The sequence below is a fragment of the Rhinopithecus roxellana genome, chromosome 7 (assembly GCF_007565055.1).
Source record: "Rhinopithecus roxellana isolate Shanxi Qingling chromosome 7, ASM756505v1, whole genome shotgun sequence".
Taxonomy (NCBI): domain Eukaryota; kingdom Metazoa; phylum Chordata; class Mammalia; order Primates; family Cercopithecidae; genus Rhinopithecus; species Rhinopithecus roxellana.
In genome coordinates this window covers 107,753,469-107,780,046 of record NC_044555.1, presented here as the reverse complement: position 1 = coordinate 107,780,046, position 26,578 = coordinate 107,753,469, and the positions used below count along the sequence as shown (strand labels likewise).

Sequence of the window (26,578 nt, the reverse complement as noted above, 5' to 3'; positions counted from 1 at the left end):
TGATTTGCATACGTAGAACAAATATTACATACCAGGAATAAAGCCTACATGACCATGGTAGATTAGCTTTTTGATATGCTGTTGGATTTGCTTTTGTGGTTTTATTTTAAGATGTTTGCATCGATGTACTACAAAGATATTGGACTAAATTACAAACTACTGGTGAAAGAATCGCAAACAATAGAAACAAGTGGAAAAACATTCCATGCTAATAGATAGAAAGAATCAATACTGTTAAAATGGCCATACTGCCCAAAGTAATTTGCAGATTCAATGCTAACTGTATCAAACTACTAATGACATTTTTCACAGAATTAGAAAAAAAAAAAAAAACTACTCTCTAAAATTCTTATAAAACCAAAAAAGAGCCTGAATAGCCAAGGCAATTCTATGGAAAAAAAAAAAAAAAAAAAAAAAAAACAGTCAGAGGCATCATATTACCTGACTTCAAACTATACTACAAGGCTACAGTAACCAAAACAGCATGCTACTGGTACAAATAAAAGACACATAGACCAACGGAACAGAGTAGAGCACCCATAAATAAAGCTGCACACCTATAAACATCGAATCTTTGACAAAGTCAACAGTAATGAGAAATGGAGAAAGGGCACCCTGTTCAATAAAGGTAGTGGGATAGCTCACTAGCCATATACAGAATATTGAAACTGGACTCCTTCATTACACCATATACAAAAAAATCAACTCAAGATGGATTAATGAGTTAAACGTAAAAACTAAAACTCTAAAACCTCTAGGAAACAAGCCTAGGAAATACCATTTGGTACATAAGACCTGGAAATGATTTCACTGAAATAACTCCAAAAGCAATTGGAACAAAAACAAAAATTGACAAGTGGGACCTCATTAAACTAAAGACCCTCAGTACAGCTAAAGAAACTATCAACAGAATAAACAGACAACTTATAGAATGACAGAAAATATTTGCAAATTATGCATCTGTCAAAGATCTAATATCAAACATCTATTAGGAATATAAAAAAATTAACAAGCAAAATACAAATAACCCCATTTAAAAATGGGCACAGGAAATGAACAGGCACTTTTCAAAAGAAGACATACACATAGCCAACAAGCATATGAAGAAATTCTCAATATCACTAATCATTAGAGAAATGCAAATCAAAACCACAAAGAGATACTATTTCACACCAGTCAGAATGGCTATTATTAAAATGTCAAAAAATTACAGATGCTGGTGAAGTTGCAAAGAAAGGGGAATGCTTATATATTGCTAGTGGGAATGTAAATTAGTTTAGTCATTGTGTACAAAAGTTTGAAAATTTCTGAAAGAACTTAAAACAAAACTACAATTCAACCAACAATCCCATTACTGGGTATATATTCAAATGAATATACATTATTCTACCATAAAGACACATGCACTTGTACATTAATAACAGCACTATTCACAATAGAAAACAGATGGAATCAACCTAGATGTCCACCAGTGAATGTATATGTATACCATGGAACACTATGCAGCCATAAAACAAAGTGAAATCATGACCTTTGCAGTAACATGAATGGAGCTGGAGACAATTTCATACTAAGCAAATTAACACAGAAACAGAAATCCAATTACTGCATGTTCTCACTTATAAGTGGGAGCTAAACCTTTTATACACATGGACACAAAGAAAGGAATTACAGACACTGGGGCCTAGTTATGGGTGGATAGTGGGATGAGGGTTAAGATCAACAAACAACCTATCAGGCACTATGCTCACTCCCTGCGTAACAAAACAATCTGTACAGCTAACTCCATGACATGTAATTTACCCATGTAACAAACCTGCACATGTACTCCCTGGAAGTAAAATAAGAGTCGGAGGGTCAGGTATGGTTGCTCACACCTGTAATCCCAGCACGTTGGGAGGCCAAGGCGGGTGGATCACAAGGCCAAGAGATCGAGACCATCCTGGCCATAATGGTGAAACCCCGTTTCTACTAAAAATACGAAAATTAGCTGGGTGTCGAGGTGCATGCCTGTAGTTCCAGCTACTTGGAAGGCTGAGGCAGGAGAATTGCTTAAACCTGGGAGGTGGAAGTTGCAGTAAGCCAAGATGAGATTGTGCCACTGCACTCCAGGCTGGCGACAGAGCAACTCTCTGTCTCAAAAACAAAAACAAACAAACAAACAAAAATTGTTGGAAAGAAAATAAAAAATGGTATTGAAAACAAAAAAAATAAAATAAAATAAAAAATGGGTATAGCAATTAGAAAGGAAGAAATAAAACTATCTGTATCTGGACATGATATAACCTTTTATCAGGAAAATCCCAGGAATTCACAAGGAAGCTATTAGAATTAATAATATACAAGTACATGTTACAACTCTTTTAGAATTTGTCTAGCTGGTTTTCAGGTTTTTACCAGAAAACTCATGAAAATACACACATACATACACACACGAGTTTACCAAAATTTCAGAATACAAAAGCAAAATAGTAAATTTTATTTTGATACACTAGAAAAGAACAATCTGAAAAGAAAATTTAGAACACAATTTCATTTACAATAGCATCCAAAGGAATAAAATACTTAGGAATATGTTAACAAAGAAATTGTAAAACTTATATACTGAATATTACAAAATATAGTAAAAAGAAATAAAAGAACATCTGTACAAATGGAAAGACACCTACTGTTCATAAAGTGGAAGACTGATAACATTCATAAAATGACAATGCTCCTTAAGTGATCTACGGATTAAATTAAATCCCTATGAGGGGTGAGGGAGAGAAGATAAATGGGGAGAGTGCTGATAAGTACAAGGGTTCATTTTTGTGCCAATGAAAAGTGTTCCAGAATTAGGACTATGCAGTTATTTTTAAAACCACTAAATTATAAATTTTAAAAGGGTAAATTTTATGCTATGTGAATTATATCTTTAAAAAGAAAAACATACTAATATTTGAGACATATAGCAAATATATGTTCAAACTACTTTTACTGAATTCAAAAATTGTTTTTCAACAGCCATATTTTATCCATAGCTCACATTTACTTTGTTATTAACTTATTCAATACTCATCTTCACTCCTCAACCTCCTCTACCATTACCAAAAAAATTACTATCAGATCATTTCAGTGTACACATGTGGAGGCAATTTGATTATTCTAGCCCAAGATATTTATGTTGAAATAATAGATATATTTTCCTTCCTATGAAATGTAGACAACTAGAAACATGAGTCAGAAATGAAAGTGTAAATTCGGATTGTTTAGAAGACAAGTTAACATTATCTGTAACTGTAACTGTAACTGAGAGTGGCTCAATGTTCACCAAACCCATTTTTTCCCATCCTGGGCATACAAACTATATTTCTCAATCCCTCTAGGTGAAGCCATTTGATTAGTTGTGATCAGCAAAGGCTATACACCACTCCTATTCAACATAGTGTTGGAAGTTCTGGCTAGGACAATCAGGCAAGAGAAAGAAAGAAAGGGTATCCAGTCAGGAAAAGAAGCAGTCAAATTGTCCCTGTTTACAGATGACATGATTGTATATTTAGAAAACCCCATTGTCTCAGCCCCAAATCTCCTTAAGCTGATACGCAACTTCAGCAAAGACTCAGGATACAAAACTAATGAGCAAAAATCACAAGCATTTTTATACACCAGTAACAGACAAACAGAGAGCCAAATCATGAATGAACTTCCATTCACAATTGCTTCAAAGAGAATAAAATACCTAGGAATCCAACTTACAAGGGATGTAAAGGACCTCTTCAAGGAGAACTACAAACCACTGCTCAGTGAAATCAAAGAGGACACAAACAAATGGAAGAACATACCATGCTCATGGATAGGAAGAATCAATATCGTGAAAATGGTCATACTGCCCAAGGTTATTTATAGATTCAATGCCATCCCCATCAAGCTGCCAATGAGTTTCTTCACAGAATTGGAAAAAACGGCTTTAAAGTTCATATGGAACCAAAAAAGAGCCCGCATTGCCAAGACAATCCTAAGTCATGAGAATAAAGCTGGAGGCATCACGCTACCTGACTTCAAACTATCATACAAGGCTACAGTAACCAAAACAGCATGGTACTGGTACCAAAACAGAGATATAGACCAATGGAACAGAACAGAGTCCTCAGAAATAATACCACACATCTATAGCCATCTGATCTTTGACAAACCTGAGAGAAACAAGAAATGGGGAAACGATTCCCTATTTAATAAATGGTGCTGGGAAAATTGGCTAACCATAAGGAGAAAGCTGAAACTGGATCCTTTCCTTACTCCTTACAAGAAAATTAATTCAAGATGGATTAGAGACTTAAATGTTAGACCTAATATCATAAAAACCCTAGAAGAAAACTTAGGTAGTACCATTCAGGACATAGGCATGGGCAAGGACTTCATGTCTAAAACACCAAAAGCAACGGCAGCAAAAGCCAAAATTGACAAATGGGATATGATTAAACTAAAGAGCTTCTGCACAGCAAAAGAAACTACCATCAGAGTCAACAGGCAACCTACAGAATGGGAGAAAATTTTTGCAATCTACTCATCTGACAAAGGGCTAACATCCAGAATCTACAAAGAACTCAAACAAATATACAAGAAAAAAACAAACAAAGAACTCAAACAAATATACAAGAAAAAAACAAACAACCCCATCATAGTGGGCAAAGGATATGAACAGACATTTCTCAAAAGAAGACATTCATACAGCCAACAGACACATGAAAAAGTGCTCATCATCACTCGCCATCAGAGAAATGCAAATCAAAACCACAATGAGATACCATCTCACACCAGTTAGAATGGCAATCATTAAAAAGTCAGGAAACAACAGGTGCTGGAGAGGATGTGGAGAAATAGGAACACTTTTACACTGTTGGTGGGATTGTAAACTAGTTCAACCATTGTGGAAAACAGTATGGCGATTCCTCAAGGATCTAGAACTAGATGTACCATATGACCCAGCCATCCCACTACTGGGTATATACCCAAAGGATTATAAATCATGCTGCTATAAAGACACATGCACACATATGTTTATTGCGGCACTATTCACAATAGCAAAGACTTGGAATCAACCCAAATGTCCATCTGCGACAGACTGGATTAAGAAAATGTGGCACATATACACCAAGGAATATTATGCAGCCATAAAAAAGGATGAGTTTGCGTCCTTTGTAGGGACATGGATGCAGCTGGAAACCATCATTCTTAGCAAACTATCACAAGAACAGAAAACCAAACACCGCATGTTCTCACTCATAGGTGGGAAATGAACAATGACATCACTTGGAGTCGGGAAGGGGAACATCACACATTGGGGACTATCATGGGGAGGGGGGAGGGGGGAGGGATTGCATTGGGAGTTATACCTGATATAAATGACGAATTGATGGGTGCTGACGAGTTGATGGGTGCAGCACACCAACATGGCACAAGTATACATATGTAACAAACCTGCACGTTGTGCACATGTACCCTAGAACTTAAAGTATAAAAAATAATAATAATAATAATATATGACATGCCCAGGCCTGGTTGTTAAAATGTTTTAAGTAATCCTCCATGTTCTTTCATCATTCTCAGTCACAGACAGATATAAAGAATTGAGATGTAAAGAATCCCTACCCCAAGGCCCTAGGGAATGTTGGAGCCACTAGAAGGAAAGAACCATGCTTCCTGAGTCATGCAAATAAGTCACACAAGCTCGAATTTCCACACTGGATGCTTTATCAATGAATAATAAACTCTTAACGTGTTAAAGAACTGAGGTTTGGCTATTACAATTCACTACTGTTAAGTTTCTGTGATTAAATACATGATTTCTCTGAAAGATTATATAAGGAAGTCAGAGGTCTCTCTAAAGTCACTGATTAAACTGCAAGAAGCTTTAAAATGCATGAATAAAAAATAAATATAGGCTAGGCATGGGGGCTCATGGCTGTAATCCCAGTACATTGAGAGGCCAAAGTGGTCAGCTCATTTGAGTCCAGGAGTTTGAAACCAGCCTGGAAAACATAGTGAGATCCTGTTTCTACAAATAATTTTTAAAATTAGCTGGACACGGTGGTGCGTGCCTGTGGTCCCAACTACTTGGGAAGCTGAGGTGGGAGGATCACTTGAACCCAGGAAGAATAAATTGAAGTGAGCCGAGATCATGCCACTTTACTCCAGCCTGAACAACAGAGCAAGACTGTCTCAAAAATAAATAAACATGTATATACTTATATATAAATAAACATTTATATGCTTATATATCTATATATGTTACAAACACATAAATATTATATAAACATATATAAATATATAAATTTTATATATATATATGTAAAATACTTTTAACCCTGCCAAAGTGTCCAACATTGTTAGCTGATCTTTTCCACTTACACTAGGGAAATAAGCCAGCACTGAATTTGGCAGGGATTAACAAAAACAAATTCAAGTTTATTGAGTAAGATACTTAATTTTCATCTAAGTGTCCATGTTCCTATAAAATTTTGATATTTCTGCTTATTATCTTCAGTGCCCATTTTATGCAAAAAAAATTAGGTCAAAGAGAAATATATGCCAGAGTTTATACTCAATCATAATTACTCAGATCTGGAGAAGATCTGGTACACAGGGAGGCATAGCTAAGCTTCCCAATTCACTCATGCATTCTACAGGTATGGATCATTAGGTGACAAAAGCCTAGATGTATAAGCAAAGTGGTGTTATAGGAGAATTATGGATTTGCTAGCTTGATGGAGGGAAAGCACTCTTAAAAAACAATTTGACTGTTTTTATAGCAATCAAGATAGGTGGTAGGATCTTGATTAAAAATATAGCAGAATAGAGAATAAGGAGTGGGCCTAAGTAATGGCATAATTCATGGACTAGATAAATATCATAAAATAACAATCTACATTATTTCCAGTATTCCCACATGGAGACAGGAAGAATGATAAATAGAAAGACAGAATTTGGAAGTAAGAAAGGAAAAACATATTGGTGGGGGCTTGGGCAAAGGACTTGGAAGCCCTTCATATGAAGATGATATTTGAAGTTATGAAAATGAGTGAGCATTTTGAGAAAATCAATACAGAGCTGTGCATACAGTTACCCACAAGAAGCTGGAGAGCCAAGTATCAGTAATCAATATAGAAGAAAGGCATTTGGATGAAAGAAAGTAGACTCAATATATTCACCCATTCTCACACTGCTATAAGAAACTGCCTGAGATTAGGTCATTCATAAAGGAAAGAGGTTTAATTGACTCACTATTCCACCTGGCTGGGAGACCACAGGTAACTTACAATCATGGGAGAAGGGGAAACAAACATGTCCTTCTTCACATGATGGCAGGAAGGAGAAGTGTTGAGCAAACAGGAAAAAGCCTCTTATAAAACCATCAGATCTCGTGAGAACCTACTAATTATGAGAACAGCAGCATGGAGGATAACCGTGCTCATGATTAAATTACCTTTCACTGGTCCCTCCCATGACATATGGGGATTATGGGAACTACAATTCAAGATGAGATTTAAGGGAGGACACAGCCAAATTATATAATTATGTCCATGGCCGCTCTCATATCTCATGTCCTCACATTTCAAAACACAGTCATGTCCTTCCAATAGTCCCCAAAAGTTTTAACTAATTCCAGCATTAACTCAAAAGTCCCAGTCCAAAGTCTCATCTGAAATAAGGCAAGTCCTTTCCATCTATGAGCCTGTAAAATCAAAACAAGTTAGTTACTTCCTAGATACAATGGACGTACAGGCATTACATAAATACACCCATTTCAAACAGGAAAAAAAATGGCCAAAACAAAGGGGTTAAAGGCCCCCATGAAAGTCTGAAATCCACCAAGGGAGTAATTAAATCTTAAAGCTTCAAAATAATCTCCTTTGACACCATGTCTCACATCCAACTCATGCTGATGCAAGAGGTATGCTTCCTCTGCCTTGGGCAGTGCCACCCCTGTGGCTTTGCAGGATACAGCCCTGCTACCAGCTGCTTCACAGGCTAGCAATGAGTGTCTGTGGCTTTTCCAGGTGCAGAGTGCAAGCTACCAGTGGATCTATCATTCTGGGGTCTGGAGGATGGTGGGTGGTCCTCTTCTCACAGCTCCACTAGGCAGTGCCCCAGTGGGGACTGTGTGGGGGTTCCGACCCCCCGTTTTTCTTTTGCACTGCCCTAGCAGAGGTTCTCTATGAGAGCTCCACCTCTGCAGCTCACCTCTGCCTGGACTTCAAGGCATTTCCATACACCCTCTGAAATCTTGGCAGATGTTCTCAAACCTCAATTCTTGTCTTCTGTGCTCCCACAGTACCAACACCAGGTGTAAGCTGCCAAGGCTTGGAGCTTGCACCCTCTGAAGCAAGCCTGAGCTTTAAGCCACAGCTGGCGTTGAAGCAGTTGGGACACAGGGCACCACGTCTCAAGGCTGCACAGAGCAGTGGGGCCCTGGGCCCAGATGGGACCTGGGGCCTGGCCCACAAAATCATTTTCTCGTCTAGGCCTCCAGGGCTTTAATGGGAGGGTCTGCCATGAAGGTCTCTAACATGCCTTGGAGACATTTTCCCCATTGTCTTGGTGATTAACATTTGGCTCATCGTTACTTACGCAAATTTTTGCATTGGGCTTGAATCTCTCCCCAGAAAAATGAGTGTTTCTTTTCTATCACATCATCAGGCTGCAAATTTTCCAGACTTTTATGCTATGTCACTTCTTGAACACTTTGCTGCTAAGAAATTTTTGCTTCCAGATACCCTAAATCATTTCTCTCAAGTTCAAAGTTCCACAGATCTCTAGGGTGGGGCAAAATGCTGTCAGTCTCTGCACATAGCAAGAGTAACCTTTACTCCCGTTCCCAACAATTTCCTCATCTTCATCTGAGACCACCTCAGCCTGGAATTTATTGTCCATATTGCTCTCCCCATTTTGGTCAAAGCCAGCAAACAAGTCTCCAGGAATTTCCAAATTTTCCCACATTTCTGTCTTCCTCTGAGCCCTCCAAACTGTTCCAACCTCTGCCTGTTACTGAGTTCCAAAGTCACTTCCACATTTCCGAATATCTTTACAGCAGCACCCCACTCTCTGTGGTATCAATTTCCTGTATTAGTCTATTCTCACGCTGCTATAAAAAACTGCCTGAGACTGGGTCATTTACAAAGGAAAGAGTTTAATCGACTCACTGTTCTGCATGGCTGAGGAGGCCTCAGGAAACTTACAATCATGGCAGAAGGGGAAGCAAACATGTCCTTCTTCACATGGTGGCAGCAAAGAGTAGTTCTGAGCAAACAGGGAAAGCTCCTTATAAAACCATCAGATCTCGTGAGAACTTACCCACTATCATGTGAACAGCAGCATGGAGGTGATTGACAACAAGCTTGCCTCAAGTAACAGCAAGAAAATGGTAGATAAGGAGACCCAGGGAATATCAAAATGCAGTTATGGTATTTGACCTAAATTTCATCATAGGAATGTATAACTAGTTTAACATATCTAAATATGTAGTCTGATATTTTAAACCATACAAACTCATAGATACATATGTGTATAGTATAGATACATATACACAAAATTATACCAATAATACCATGTTTTTAATCTGCATTGTTTACTCAACAGTATGCCATGAGCATTTCATCCTTTCAAATAAAGTTCTAAAGTATCATTATCAATAGCTGGATATGCTCTATTATCAATTTATAGGCGAATCTACGATGAATTGTAGTAATAAACAGCTACTGCACTTTTAATTTGAGCATTCCAAAAACATTTTCCCAATGCCTGTATTGTGCCTGACAATGCTCGGCTTATGGGAAAAAGATTATTTCAATTAGTTTACAAAGTAGAACAATGATTTTCAAGAAAGGGGTCATAAGTAAATCAACTCCCTCTTTCATTTGCTTTAGAGCCACTGTCTTTATTTTGCACTTGCTTTATCTTTGATTAGTCTCAAATAAATACAAGATCATTATAAAACCAAATTTAAAGAAAGTTAACTTTAAAAATTCAAACCTATTACATTGAATTCAAGCCTCTTATATTGAGAAACACTGATTTAGTAGAAGAGAGAAAATGCTTATCATAGGAGTATAATAGAAGCTTACACTTCTGGTAACTCATAACTTAAAGGTTTGATCATTTTCCTGACTTGCTATAACTCCACAGGATGTCTCGGTCAGAAGGAAGAAGATAGAATGTGGGAAAACGTCTCCCTACTAATAAACATAAATGATTATATTAAGGGGAAACTATAGGAGAAAATGGTTTCAAGGTTATTAGCTCTTACATTAGGATGAAAGACTTTATAACACTGAAAATTTAATAGTAGCAACAACCTAATGGGTCTTTAGCTACAACGACCAAAATATGTGACAGACTTGGGTCTGTATTTGGTAATTATATAGTTGCTAAATGACACTGTAATCAAGGCCATTGTCATCTCTCCTTTCATAAACAGTAGAATATTATTCTTTTAATTTATAGTAAAATAAATAATTTCTAAAGATGCTTAAAGAATATAAAACAAAAAGCAGAGGGAGGTGTTAATGAGTCTAATTCTCAATCAAGTTATTTGTAGTTTACGAGTTGTATTTCTAAGTACTTCATTTTTTTTAACCTTCAAAGCCACTATACCAAACTTTTGAAGGACTTTTAATCACACTACAAATACTAACAAGATATTTACTGTATGCAATAAAACTTATTATCTGCCCTCAATCTAGTTGGGGAAATGAAACAAACTTAGGACAAAATATCAAACAATATGGTTCAGTATGTAATTACAGAATAAATTATATGATACAAATTACAAATAGTTGAGAAAGAGACATGAAAGAAGGCTGGGATAGTCAGGAAAGATTTAAGAAAAAAGTCCTGTAGTATGAGTGGTATTGAGATAGGCAGAAGATTGACTCAAAACCACCATATCCACTGTAAAAAACATAAGTTATTTATGGTTACAACTGATTTTACTACAAAAAAAGAAAATTTTTGGTCATGACTAAAATTTAAAAATGTCCTCAATTGATTGTGCCCTATTGTTTATTTCCCATATTTATTTGGCTCCTCTTCTGCAAACCTATTGTCCCCTAGTACTGTATCGACTTTTTCCTCCACTATTCTTATATTTAGCTCATTTCTTACTTTATAGAAAAAAAATAACCTATTCAGATTAATGCAATACTGTTGCTCCTCAACTTCACAATGGGATTATGTCACAATAAACCCATCATAAATTAAAAATATCATGTCAATAATGAATTTAGTACACCTAACTTATAAAGCATTATAGCTAAGCCTAGCATAACTTAAACATTCTCAGAACATTTATATTAGCCTACAGTTGGGAAAAATCATCTAACACAAAGTCTATTTTTTAATAATGGGTTGAATACCTCATGTAATTTATTCATTATTGTACTGAAAGTAAAAAACAGTATGAGTGTATGGGTACTCAAAATACAGTTTCTACAGGATGCATATCACTTCTGCAATCATTATAAAACTAAAAAAAAAATGCTTGTCAAACCATTGTTAAGTTGAGGACCATTTGTATTTATGGTGTCCCTATTATGTGCCCACAATCATACCAGGTGAAAAGAGAGTATAAACAAATGTCACCGCCATAGAAGACTTCATAATTTTATTGGAGGAAAGAAAACTAGTGAAGATGAAGCAAAGGTACATTATGTTTCAAATCAAAGATCATAAATCACCATGCATATACTCCTGGAAGTATATGCAAAGCTTTTCAAATAATGTGTGGAAGAATGAAAATTTTTAGGATAATTTCAGACCTTCAACTTTCACCTTCAACTTTCATATGAATTATTTCCTAATAATTGTCTACCTGAGACTACACCTGCTAGCCTGCAATTGACAGATTCTCCTTGTCTAAACCCCATTCAAAATCCCCTTCTCCGACTTTACCAAAGAAAAGCACAGCTCTCAGCCATCAGCAATTTTATTATAGTGCATTACTGGATGTAAAAACCTGTAGTGTGCCAAACAAAGAGGCAATTTGAAATTATCATAATGAAGTTGACAAAATGAATGACTAATGACTGAATAACATCATTGTGCAACTTGAATAGTGTCTAATTCTTTACTTTTAACAAACTTGAAGCAGGGTCTAATTGAATTGCTACCTGAGAGATCTTTAAAAATAATTTTGATGGTAAATCAGTATGTGATTTTTGGCAGGTAACTCAAAATGTTTTCAAAAGATTAAGAGACATTGTTATGAGAAAATTTCTTTCGTGCCAGTTTAATCATGTATGATAACAAGTTTTTCCTGTGTTTACATATTTTAAAAATTAAATAAAATTTTTGAAAATTGATTATATCTGTCTCATTCTTATAAAAAATGGAATTCATCTAGAATATTAAAATATTGAAAAACAGCTTCTATCATTTTATTGAGATACATTTTCAATAACATTTTATATTTTAATTTGCCAAAATATTAATATGCTTACAATTTGATAAATTATGTAATAATTTGTAATAATTCATTCCAAAAGAAAAAAATTCAACACTTGGAGCTTCATAGACATAGAGGATTCTAAAAATATATATATACACACACACACACACACCAAAGTAATATAATTAGATTATCAATTTAGTTTTTAAGAATTAAATCATATTAATTAAGATAAAATACTCTAGGAAAAGTAGAACGGGAAAATGAGCTAAAGGAGAAAAAGTAATGATGTAAACTTTACAATCATTAATGTATTTTGACCTAATTTATGTACTTCTAAAATAAATGATATAGGAATCAAATCAATATAGTATTTAGATTCCACTGGAAACATTTGAAAGAGGAAAATGACTTTTATTTTAAAATGTAGAAGTTTATACTATCACTGAAATCACATTCTTTACAACTACTTAAACTTATGATAAATACTTTTTAAAATTATGCCCCTTTGCCCATGCAGATTCATTTATCACCCTTTTCTAGCCTCCTCTAAATGCTACACAGGCTCATTCCATAAAATATTTTTGTGACTGAATAGCTTCACTTGCATAAACAGATAATTCATACACACCACCTACAGAAAACCTTTTTCTATATAGGTAAAAAAAGAAACATGAACAGAAATTAAAATAATATTTTCTTCTCTTAAATTAGTTATTTCTCCTCTTTTAAAACAATATTCAGTAAAGATAAGTGCATGGAAAAATAAGTATTCTCACATACTACCAGTGGCAATGTAAATTAGTAACTCTTCCTGAGAGATAATTTTAAAATATGAATCAAAAGCTTAAAAGTACCCATTCTCTTTTAAACACAGAAATTTTATATCTGAGATTTAGTCTAAGAAAATCACCTTGAAAAATCACAAATATTTAACCATAAAGATGTTTATCAAAACTATGTATAAAATATTTTTGAAAATAACAATTTAAACATCAACAATAAGATTCTGGGGTTGCTGGCAAGATGACTGAATAGGAACAGCTCCAGTCTGCAGTTCCCAGGGAGATCGATGCAGAAGGCAGGTGATTTCTTCATTTCCAACAGAGGTACCTGGTTCATCTCACTGGGGCTGGTTGGACAGTGGGTGCAGCCCAAGGAAGGTGAGCTGAAGCATGGTGGGGCATCACCTCACCTGGGAAGTGCAAGGGGTTGGGGAACTCCCTCTTCTATCCAAGGGAAGTCATTAGGGACTGTACCATGTACTTTGGCGCAGATACTGTGCTTTTCCCATGGTCTTTACAACCCACAGATCAGGAGATTCCTTCCAATGCCTACAACACCAGGGCCCTGGGTTTCCAGCACAAAACTGGGCGGCCATTTGGGCAGACACTGAGCTAGCCACAGGAGTTGTTTTTGTTTTGTTTTTGTGTTTTTCTTTTTTTCATACCCCAGTGGCGCCTGGGATGCCAGCAAGACAAAAACGTTCACTCCCCTGGAAAGGGGGCTGAAGCCAGGGAACCAAGTAGTCCAGCTCGGTGGCTCCCACCCAACAGAGCCGAGCAAGCTAAGATCCACTGGCTTGAAATTCTCGTGCCAGCACAGCTGTCTAAGTTGACCTCAGACGCTTGAGCTTGGTTGAGGCAGGGGCATCCACCATTGCTGAGGCTTGAGTGGGAGATTTCGTCCACACAGTGTAAAAAAAAGCCACTAGGAAGTTCAAACTGGGCAGAGCCCAACCCAGCTTGGCAAGGCCACTGCAGCCAGACTGCCTCCTCTCTCGGCAGGGCATCTCTGAAAAAAAGGCAGCAGCCCAAGTCAGGGACTTAAAGATAAAACCCCACCTCCTGGGACAGAGCACCTGGGGGAAGGGGCAGTTGTGGGCACAGCTTCAGTAGACTTAAATGTCCCAACCTGGCAGTTGTGAAGAGAGCAGTGAATCTACCACCACAGCATTAGAGCTCTGATAAGGGACAGACTACCTCCTCAAGTGGGTCCCTGACCCCTGTGTATCCTCACTAGGAGACACCTCCCAGTAGCGGCAGACAGACACCTCACACAGGAGAACTCTGGCTGGCATCTGGCAGGTGCCTCTCTGGGATGAAGCTTCCAGAGGAAGGAACAGGCAGCAATCTTTTGTGGTCTGCAATCTCCGCTGGTGACACCCAGGCAAACAAGGTCTGAAGCGGACCTTCAGCAAACTCCAGCAGACCTTCAGCAGAGTGGCCTATTAGAAGGAAAACTAACAGAAAGGAATAGCATCAACAACAGCAAAAGGACATCCACTAAGAGACCCCATTCGAAGGTCACTGACTTCAAAGACCAACGGTAGATAAATCCATGAAGATGGGGAGAAAGCAGTACAAAAAGGCTGAAAATTCCAAATACCAGAACACCTCTTCTCCTCCAAAAGAATTGCAACTCCTTGCCAGCAAGGGAACAAAACTGGACAGAGAATAAGTTTGATGAATTGACAGAAGTAGGCTTCAGAAGGTGGGTAATAAACTCCTCTGAGCTAAAGGAGCATGTCCTAAGCCAATGCAAGGAAGCTAAGAACCTTGAAAAAAGGTTAGACAAAATGCTAACTAGAATAACCAGTTTAGAGACGAACATAAATGACCCGATGGAGCTGAAAAACACAGCACGAGAACTTTGTGAAGCATACACAACTATCAATAGCCAAAGTGATCAAGTGGAAGAGAGAATATAAGAGATTAAAGGTTAACTCAACGAAATAAACTGAAAAAACGAGATTAGAGAAAAAAGAGTAAAAAGAAATGAACAAAGCCTCAAAAAAGTATGGGACTATGTGAAAAGACCAAATCTACATCTGATTGGTGTACCTGAAAGTTACGGGGAGAATGGAACCAAGTTGGAAAACAATCTTCAGGATATTATCCAGGAAAACTTCCCCATCCTAGCAAGGCAGGTCAACATTCAAATTCAGGAAATACAGAGAACACCACAAAGATACTCCTAGAGAAGAGCAACTCCAAGACACATAATCATCAGATTCATCAAGGTTGAAATGAAGGAAAAAATGTTAAGGGCAGCCAGAGAGAAAGGTCAAGTTACCCAAAAAGTGAAACCCATCAGACTAACAGCAGATCTCTCTGCAGAAACCCTACAAGCCAGAAGAGAGTGGGGGCCAATATTCGACAATCATAAATAAAAGAATTTTCAACTCCGAATTTCATATCCAGTCAAACTAAGCTTCATAAGCGAAGGAGAAATAAAATCGATTATAGACAAGGAAATGCTGAGATTTTGTCACCATCAGACCTGCCCTACAAGAGCTCCCGAAGGAAGCACTAAACATGGAAAGCAAAAACCGGCCACTGCAAAAACATACCAAATTGTAAAGACCATTGACGCTATGAAGAAACTGCAAAAACTAATGGGCAAAGGAAGGGGCAAGATGGCCGAATAGGAACAGCTCCAGTCTCCAACTCCCAGCGCAAGCGACACAGAAGACCGGTGATTTCTGCATTTTCAACTGAGGTACTGGGGTCATCTCACTAGGGAGTGCCGGACAATCGGTGCTGGTCAGCTGCTGCAGCCTGACCAGCGAGAGCTGAAGCAGGGCGAGGCATCGCCTCACCTGGAAGCGCAAGGGGGAAGGGGATCCGTTTTCCTAGCCAGGGGAACTGAGACACACAACACCTGGAAAATCGGGTAACTCCCACCCCAATACTGCGCTGTAAGCATACAGGCATTCCAGGAGAATATATCCCACACCTGGCCGGGAGGGTCCCACGCCCACGAAGCCTCCCTCACTGCTAACACAGCAGTCTGCCGCGATCTATCCGCAAGGCAGCAGCGAGGCTGGGGGAGGGGCGCCCGCCATTGCTGAGGCTTAAGTAGGTAAACAAAGCCACTGGGAAGCTCGAACTGGGTGGAGCTCACAGCAGCTCAAGGAAGCCTGCCTGTCTCTGTAGTCTCCACCTCTGGGGACAGCACACAGCTGAAGACCAACAGGGGAAGTAGCGGGAGCCGGTGCAGACGCGAACGACTCTGTCTGACAGCTTTGGGGAGAGCCGCGGATCTCCCAACGCGGAGGTTGAGATCTGAGAACGGACAGACTGCCTGCTCAGGTGTGTCCCTGACCCCTGAGTAGCCTAGCTGGGAGAAATCCCCCACTAGGGGCAGTCTGACACCCCACACCTCACAGGGTGGAGTACACCCCTGAGAGGACACTTCCAAAGGAAGAATCAGACAGGTACACTCGCTGTTCAGCAATATTCTATCTTCGGCAACCTCTGCTGCTGATACCCAGGCAAACAGGGTCTGGAGTGGACCTCAAGCAATCTCCAACAGACCAACAGAGAGTCCTTCTGACTGTCAGAAGGAAAACTATCAAACAGGAAGGACACCTATACCAAAACCCCATCAGTTCGTCACCACCATCAAAGACCAGAGACAGATAAAACCACAAAGATGGGGAAGAAGCAGGGCAGAAAAGCTGGAAATTCAAAAAATAAGAGCACATCTCCCCCTGCAAAGGAGCGCAGCCCATCACCAGCAACGGATCAAAGCTGGTCAGAGAATGACTTGGACGAGAGGAGAGAAGAAGGCTTCAGTCCATCAAACTTCTCAGAGCTAAAGGAGGAATTACGTACCCAGCGCAAAGAAACTAAAAATCTTGAAAAAAGAGTGGAAGAATTGACAGCTAGACTCATTAATGCAGAGAAGATCATAAACGAAATGACAGAGATGAAAACCATGACACGAGAAATACGTGACAAATGCACAAGCTTCAGTAACCGACTCGATCAACTGGAAGAAAGAGTATCAGCGATTGAAGATCAAATGAATGAAATGAAGCGAGAAGAGAAACCAAAAGAAAAAAGAAGAAAAAGAAATGAGCAAAGCCTGCAAGAAGTATGGGATTACGTAAAAAGACCAAATCTACGTCTGATTGGGGTGCCTGAAAGTGAGGGGGAAAATGGAACCAAGTTGGAAAACACTCTTCAGGATATCATCCAGGAGAACTTCCCCAACCTAGTAGGGCAGGCCAACATTCAAATTCAGGAAATACAGAGAACACCACAAAGATACTCCTCCAGAAGAGCAACTCCAAGACACATAATTGCCAGATTCACCAAAGTTGAAATGAAGGAAAAAATCTTAAGGGCAGCCAGAGAGAAAGGTCGGGTCACCCACAAAGGGAAGCCCATCAGACTAACAGCAGATCTCTCGGCAGAAACTCTACAAGCCAGAAGAGAGTGGGGGCCAATATTCAACGTTCTTAAAGAAAAGAATTTTAAACCCAGAATTTCATATCCAGCCAAACTAAGTTTCATAAGTGAAGGAGAAATAAAATCCTTTACAGATAAGCAAATGCTTAGAGATTTTGTCACCACCAGGCCTGCCTTACAAGAGACCCTGAAGGAAGCCCTAAACATGGAAAGGAACAACCGGTACCAGCCATCGCAAAAACATGGCAAAATGTAAAGACCATCGAGGCTAGGAAGAAACTGCATCAACTAACGAGCAAAATAACCAGTTAATATCATAATGGCAGGATCAAGTTCACACATAACAATATTAACCTTAAATGTTAATGGACTAAATGCTCCAATTAAAAGACACAGACTGGCAAACTGGATAAAGAGTCAAGACCCATCAGTCTGCTGTATTCAGGAGACCCATCTCACAAGCAGAGACATCCATAGGCTCAAAATAAAGGGATGGAGGAAGATCTACCAAGCAAATGGAGAACAAAAAAAAGCAGGGGTTGCAATCCTAGTCTCTGATAAAACAGACTTTAAACCATCAAAGATCAAAAGAGACAAAGAAGGCCATTACATAATGGTAAAGGGATCAATTCAACAGGAAGAGCTAACTCTCCTAAATATATATGCACCCAATACAGGAGCACCCAGATTCATAAAGCAAGTCCTTAGAGACTTACAAAGAGACTTAGACTCCCATACAATAATAATGGGAGACTTCAACACTCCGCTGTCAACATTAGACAGATCAACGAGACAGAAAGTTAACAAGGATGTCCAGGAATTGAACTCATCTCTGCACCAAGCGGACCTAATAGACATCTATAGAACTCTCCACCCCAAATCAACAGAATATACATTCTTCTCAGCACCACATCGCACTTATTCCAAAATTGACCACATAATTGGAAGTAAAGTACTCCTCAGCAAATGTAAAAGAACAGAAATTATAACAAACTGTCTCTCAGACCACAGTGCAATCAAACTAGAACTCAGGACTAAGAAACTCAATCAAAACCGCTCAACTACATGGAAACTGAACAACCTGCTCCTGAATGACTACTGGGTACATAACGAAATGAAAGCGGAAATAAAGATGTTCTTTGAAACCAATGAGAACAAAGATACAACATACCAGAATCTCTGGGACACATTTAAAGCAGTGTGTAGAGGGAAATTTATAGCACTAAATGCCCACAAGAGAAAGCAGGAAAGATCTAAAATTGACACTCTAACATCACAATTAAAAGAACTAGAGAGGCAAGAGCAATCACATTCAAAAGCTAGCAGAAGGCAAGAAATAACTAAGATCAGAGCAGAACTGAAGGAGATAGAGACACAAAAAACCCTCCAAAAAATCAATGAATCCAGGAGTTGGTTTTTTGAAAAGATCAACAAAATTGACAGACCGCTAGCAAGGCTAATAAAGAAGAAAAGAGAGAGGAATCAAATAGATGCAATAAAAAATGATAAAGGGGATATCACCACTGACCCCACAGAAATACAAACTACCATCAGAGAATACTATAAACGCCTCTACGCAAATCAACTAGAAAATCTAGAAGAAATGGATAATTTCCTGGACACTTACACTCTCCCAAGGCTAAACCAGGAAGAAGTTGAATCCCTGAATAGACCAATAGCAGGCTCTGAAATTGAGGCAACAATTAATAGCCTACCCACCAAAAAAAGTCCAGGACCAGATGGATTCACAGCTGAATTCTACCAGAGGTACAAGGAGGAGCTGGTACCATTCCTTCTGAAACTATTCCAATCAATAGAAAAAGAGGGAATCCTCCCTAACTCATTTTATGAGGCCAACATCATCCTGATACCAAAGCCTGGCAGAGACACAACAAAAAAAGAGAATTTTAGACCAATATCCCTGATGAACATTGATGCAAAATCCTCAATAAAATACTGGCAAACCGGATTCAGCAGCACATCAAAAAGCTTATCCACCATGATCAAGTGGGCTTCATCCCTGGGATGCAAGGCTGGTTCAACATTCGCAAATCAATAAACGTAATCCAGCATATAAACAGAACCAAAGACAAGAACCACATGATTGTCTCAATAGATGCAGAAAAGGCTTTTGACAAAATTCAACAGCCCTTCATGCTAAAAACGCTCAATAAATTCGGTATTGATGGAACGTACCTCAAAATAATAAGAGCTATTTATGACAAACCCACAGCTAATATCATACTGAATGGGCAAAAACTGGAAAAATTCCCTTTGAAAACTGGCACAAGACAGGGATGCCCTCTCTCACCACTCCTATTCAACATAGTCTTGGAAGTTCTGGCTAGGGCAATCAGGCAAGAGAAAGAAATCAAGGGTATTCGGTTAGGAAAAGAAGAAGTCAAATTGTCCCTGTTTGCAGATGACATGATTGTATATTTAGAAAACCCCATCGTCTCAGCCCAAAATCTCCTTAAGCTGATAAGCAACTTCAGCAAAGTCTCAGGATACAAAATTAATGTGCAAAAATCACAAGCATTCTTATACACCAGTAACAGACAAGCAGAGAGCCAAATCAGGAATGAACTTCCATTCACAATTGCTTCAAAGAGAATCAAATACCTAGGAATCCAACTTACAAGGGATGTAAAGGACCTCTTCAAGGAGAACTACAAACCACTGCTCAGTGAAATCAAAGAGGACACAAACAAATGGAAGAACATACCATGCTCATGGATAGGAAGAATCAATATCGTGAAAATGGCCATACTCCCCAAGGTTATTTATAGATTCAATGCCATCCCCATCAAGCTACCAATGACTTTCTTCACAGAATTGGAAAAAACTGCTTTAAAGTTCATATGGAACCAAAAAAGAGCCCGCATTGCCAAGACAATCCTAAGTCAAAAGGACAAAGCTGGAGGCGTCACGCTACCTGACTTCAAACTATACTACAAGGCTACAGTAACCAAAACAGCATGGTACTGGTACCAAAACAGAGATATAGACCAATGGAACAGAACAGAGTCCTCAGAAATAATACCGCACATCTACAGCCATCTGATCTTTGACAAACCTGAGAGAAACAAGAAATGGGGAAAGGATTCCCTATTTAATAAATGGTGCTGGGAAAATTGGCTAGCCATAAGTAGAAAGCTGAAACTGGATCCTTTCCTTACCCCTTATACGAAGATTAATTCAAGATGGATTAGAGACTTAAATGTTAGACCTAATACCATAAAAACCCTAGAAGAAAATCTAGGTAGTACCATTCAGGACATAGGCATGGGCAAGGACTTCATGTCTAAAACACCAAAAGCAACGGCAGCAAAAGCCAAAATTGACAAATGGGATCTAATTAAACTAAAGAGCTTTTGCACAGCAAAAGAAACTACCATCAGAGTGAACAGGCAACCTACAGAATGGGAGAAAATTTTTGCAACCTACTCATCTGACAAAGGGCTAATATCCAGAATCTACAAAGAACTCAAACAAATATACGAGAAAAAAACAAACAACCCCATCAAAAAGTGGGGAAAGGATATGAACAGACATTTCTCAAAAGAAGATATTCATACAGCCAACAGACACATGAAAAAATGCTCATCATCACTGGCCATCAGAGAAATGCAAATCAAAACCACAATGAGATACCATCTCACACCAGTTAGAATGGCAATCATTAAGAAGTCAGGAAACAACAGGTGTTGGAGAGGATGTGGAGAAATAGGAACACTTTTACACTGTTGGTGGGATTGTAAACTAGTTCAACCATTATGGAAAACAGTATGGCAATTCCTCAAGGATCTAGAACTAGATGTACCATATGACCCAGCCATCCCACTACTGGGTATATACCCAAAGGATTACAAATTAGTCTACTACAAAGACACACGTACACGTATGTTTATTGCGGCACTATTCACAATAGCAAAGACTTGGAATCAACCCAAATGTCCATCTGTGACAGACTGGATTAAGAAAATGTGGCACATATACACCATGGAATACTATGCAGCCATAAAAAAGGATGAGTTTGCGTCCTTTGTAGGGACATGGATGCAGCTGGAAACCATCATTCTTAGCAAACTATCACAAGAACAGAAAACCAAACACCGCATGTTCTCACTCATAGGTGGGTACTGAACAATGAGATCACATGGACTCGGGAAGGGGAACATCACACACTGGGGTCTATCATGGGGAGGGGGGAGGGGGGAGGAGGGAGGGATTGCACTGGGGAGTTATACATGATATAAATGATGAATTGATGGGTGCTGACGAGTTGATGGGTGCAGCACACCAACATGGCATAAGTATACATATGTAACAAACCTGCACGTTATGCACATGTACCCTAGAACTTAAAGTCTAATAAAAAAAAAAAAAAAAAAAAAAAAAAAAAACTAATGGGCAAAATAACCAACTAGCATCATAATGGCAGGATCAAATTCACACATAACAATATTAACCTTAAATGTAAACAGGCTAAATGCCCCCAATTAAAAGACACAGACTAGCAAATTGGACAAAGAAGACCCATCAGCGTGCAGTATTCAGGAGACCCATGTCATGTGCAAAGACACACATAGGCTCAAAATAAAGGGATGTAGGAATATTTACCAAGCAAATGGAAAGCAAAAAAAGCAGGGGTTGTGATCCTAGTCTCTAATAAACTTTAAACCCACAAAGATCAAAAGAGACAAAAAAGGGTATTACATAATGGTAAAGGGACCAATGCAACAAGAAGAGCTAACCATCCTAAATATATATGCACCCAATACAGGAGCACCCAGATGTATAAAGCAAGTTCTCAGAGCCCTGCAAAGAGACTTAGGCTCCCACACAATAATAGTGGAAACCTTTAACATCCCATTGCCAATATTAGACAGATCAATGAGACAGAAAATTAACAAGGATATCCAGGACTTCAACTCAGCTCTGAACCAAGCAGACTTAATAGACATCTACAGAACTCTCCACCCCAAATCAACACAATATACATTGTTCTCAGCACCACATCACACTTATTTTAAAATTGACCACATAATTGGAAGTAAAACACTCCTCACCAAATGCAAAACAACGGAAACCATAACAAACAGTCTCTCAGACCACAGTGCAATCGAATTAGAACTCAGGATTAAGAAACTCACTCAAAACTGCACGACTACATGGAAACTGAACAACCTGCTCCTGAATGACTACTGAGCAAATAAAATGAAGGCAGAAATAAAGATGTTATTTGAAATCAATGAGAACAAAGACACAACATACCAGAATCTCTGGGACACATTTAAAGCAGTGTGTAGAGGGAAATTTATAGCACTAGATGCCCACAAAAAAGCGGAAAAGATCTAAAATTGACACCCTAACATCACAATTAAAAGAACTAGAGAAGCAAGAGCAAACTAATTCAAAAGCTAGCAGAAGAGAAGAAATAACTAAGATCAGAGCAGAACTGAAGGAGACAGACATGAAAAACCCTTCAAAAAATCAAGGAATCCAGGAGCTGGTTCTTTGAAAAGATCAACATAATAAATAGACTGCTAGCCAGAATAATAAAGAAGAAAATAGAGAAAAATCAAATAGACACAATAAAAAATCATAAAGGGGATAACACCACTGATTCCACAGAAATAAAAACTACCATCAGAGAATACTATAAACACCTGTACACAAACTAGAAAATCTAGAGAAATGGATAAATTCCTGGACACATATACCCTCCCAAGAATAAACCAAGAAGAACTCAAATCCCTAATAGACCAATAACAAGTTCTGAAATTGAGGCAGCAATTAATAACTGACTAACCAAAAAAAGGCCAGGACCAGATGGATTCATAGCCAAATTCTACCAGAGGTACAAAGGGGAGCTGGTACTATTCCTTCAGAAACTATTCCAAACAATATAAAAAGAGGGAATCCTCCTTAACTCATTTTATGAGCCCAGCATCATCCTGATGTGAAAACCTGGCAGAGATACAACAAAAAAAAGAAAATTTCAGGCCAATATTCCTGATGAACATCAATGCGAAAATCCTTAATAAAATACTGGCAAACTGAATCCAGCAGCACATCAAAAAGCTTATCCACTACAATCAAGTTGGCTTCATCCCTGGGATGCAAGGCTGGTTCAACGTACACAAATTAATAAATGTAATCAATCACAAAAACAGAATCAATGACAAAAACCACATGATTATCCCAATAGATGCAGAAAAGGCCTTCAACAAAATTCAACAGCCCTTCATGCTAAAAACTCTCAATAAACTAGGCATTGATGGAACCTATCTCAAAGTAATAAGAGCTATTTATGACAAACCCACAGCCAATATAATACTGAAGGGGCAAAAACTGGAAGCATTCCCTTTGAAAACTCGAACAAGACAAGGATGCCATCACTCACCACTCCTATTCAACACAGTATTGGAAGTTCTGGCCAGGGCAATCAGGCAAGAGAAAGAAATAAATGGTATTCAATTAGGAAAAGAGGAAGTCAAATTGTCTCTGTTTGCAGATGACATGATTGTATATTTAGAAAACCCCATTATCTCAGCCCAAAATCTCCTTAAGCTGATAAGCAACTTCAATAAAGTCTCAGGATACAAAATCAGTGTGCAAAAATAACAAGCATTCCTATATACCAGTAACAGAAAAACAGGGAGACAAACTATGAGTGAACTCCCATTCACAATTGCTACAAAGAGAATACAATACCTAGGAAAACAACTTACAAGGGATATTAAGAACCTCTTCAAGGAGAACTACAAACCACTGCTCAAGGAAATCAGAGAGGACACAAACAAATGGAAAAACATTCCATGCTCATGGATAGGAAGAATCAATATCATCAAAATGGCCATACTGCCCAAAGTAATTTATAGATTCAATGCTATCCCCATCAAGCTACCATGGACTTTCTTCACATAATTAGAAAAAACTACTTTATATTTCATATGGAATGAAAAAAGAGCCCACATATTCAAGACAATCCTAAGCAAAAAGAACAAAGCTGGAGGCATCACACTACCTGACTTCTAACTATACAACAAGGCTACAGTAACAAAAATAGCATGGTACTGGTTACCAAAACAGAGATATAGACCAATGGAACAGAACAGAGGCCTCAGAAATAATACCACAAATCTACAACCATCTGATCTTTCACAAACCTGATACAAACAGGCAATGAGGAAAAGATTCCCTATTTAATAAACGGCGTTGGGAAAATTGGCTAGCCATATGCAGAAAGCTGAAACTGGATTCCTTCCTTACACCTCATACAAAAATTAACTCAAGATGGATTAAGGACTTAAATGTAAGACCTATAACCATAAAAACCCTGGAAGAAAACCTAGGCAATACCATTCAGGACATAGGCATAGGCAAAGACTTCATGACTAAAACACCAAAAGCAATGGCAACAAAAGCCAAAATTGACAAATGGGATCTGATTAAACTAAAAGCTTCTTCATAGCAAAATAAACTATCATCAGAGTGAACAGGCAACCTACAGAATGGGAGAACATTTTTGCAATTTATCCATCTGACACAGGGTTAATAACCAGAATCCACAAAGAAACAGGTTCACAAGAAAAAACAAATAACCCCACCAAAAATGGGTGAAGGATATGAACAGACACTTCTCAAAAGAAGACATTTATGCAGCCAACAAACATATGAAAAAATGCTCATCATCACTGGTCATTAGAGAAATACAAATCAAACCACAATGTGATACCATCTCACGCCAGTTCAACTGTTGTGGAAGACAGTGTGGCGATTCACCAAGGATCTAGAACTAGAAATACTATTTGACCCAGCAATCCCAAAAGATTACTGGGTATATACCCAAAGGATTATAAATCATTCTACGATAAAGACACATGCACACATATGTTTATTGCAGCACTGTTCACAATAGCAAAGACTTGGAATCAACCCAAATGCCTATCAATGATAGACTGGATAAAGAAAATGTGGCACATATACACCATGGAATACTATGTAGCCATAAAAAAGGATGAGTTCCTATCCTTTGTAGGGACATGGATGATGCTGGATACCATCATTCTCAGCAAACTAACACAAGAACAGAAAACCAAACACTGCATGTTCTCACTCATAAGTGGGAGTTGAACAATGCGAACACATGGACACAGGTAGAGGATCATCACACACCAGGGCCTGTTGGGGGATGTGGGGCTAGGGGAAGGATAGCATTAGGAGAAATACCTAATGTAGATGATGGGTTGATGGGTGCAGCAAACCACCATGGCACGTGTATACCTATGTAACAAACCTGCACATTCATGTACATGTACTCCAGAACTTAAAGTTTTTATACACACACACACACATTCACATATTTATGTATTCATGTATTTAAAATTTATTTAAAGAAAAGTAATTGAGGCAGTACCCTCAAATAGAAGACTATTATGCAGACCAGAAAACAACGGACAGCATGAATCTACTTCTATAAAATGTTTTCAGTATATATAAATATATGCAGAGAAAGTAATGTAGAATAATTCCCCAAAACATTAACACTAGCTTTCTCTGTGTTGGTTTCTAGTTTGATTCCTTTTGTTTAACTGTGTTATTTAATTTTCTTCTGCAATGAGCATATATTACTCAGGTTTTTAAAAATTATTTTAAAAGTATTATAAACTTGCATCTAAATAAATTCATACAAATGAATATACTAGATAATATTCCAGAAAAAGTTCCATCAAAATGTAAACAGTGCTTATCTCTAGGTTGTAAAACTAGAGATCTTTGTTTGCTCTTCTTGCCATTTATCTGTATTTTCTAAAGTTAACATGTTATTTAGGTATTAAAAATGATACAAATTACAAAATATAATATCACTTAGCATGAGATCTATGATTTAATCTTATTTAGGACTTATTTAATTCTATTAAAACAGATTTAGAAACACCCTCTCTAGTGT

The 26,578-nt window shown here is 38.1% G+C and overlaps 1 non-coding gene and 1 pseudogene across 1 annotated transcript; both read left to right on the top strand.

The window, feature by feature from the left end:
• Positions 1-2,347: 2,347 nt before the first annotated feature.
• LOC115898871 lies at positions 2,348-2,409 on the top strand. The gene has a single exon (XR_004058527.1). It is a non-coding gene; the product is annotated as a U7 small nuclear RNA (small nuclear RNA).
• Positions 2,410-9,352: 6,943 nt separating this feature from the next.
• LOC104665222 overlaps positions 9,353-26,578 on the top strand; it is a 54,891-nt pseudogene continuing 37,665 nt past the window's right edge.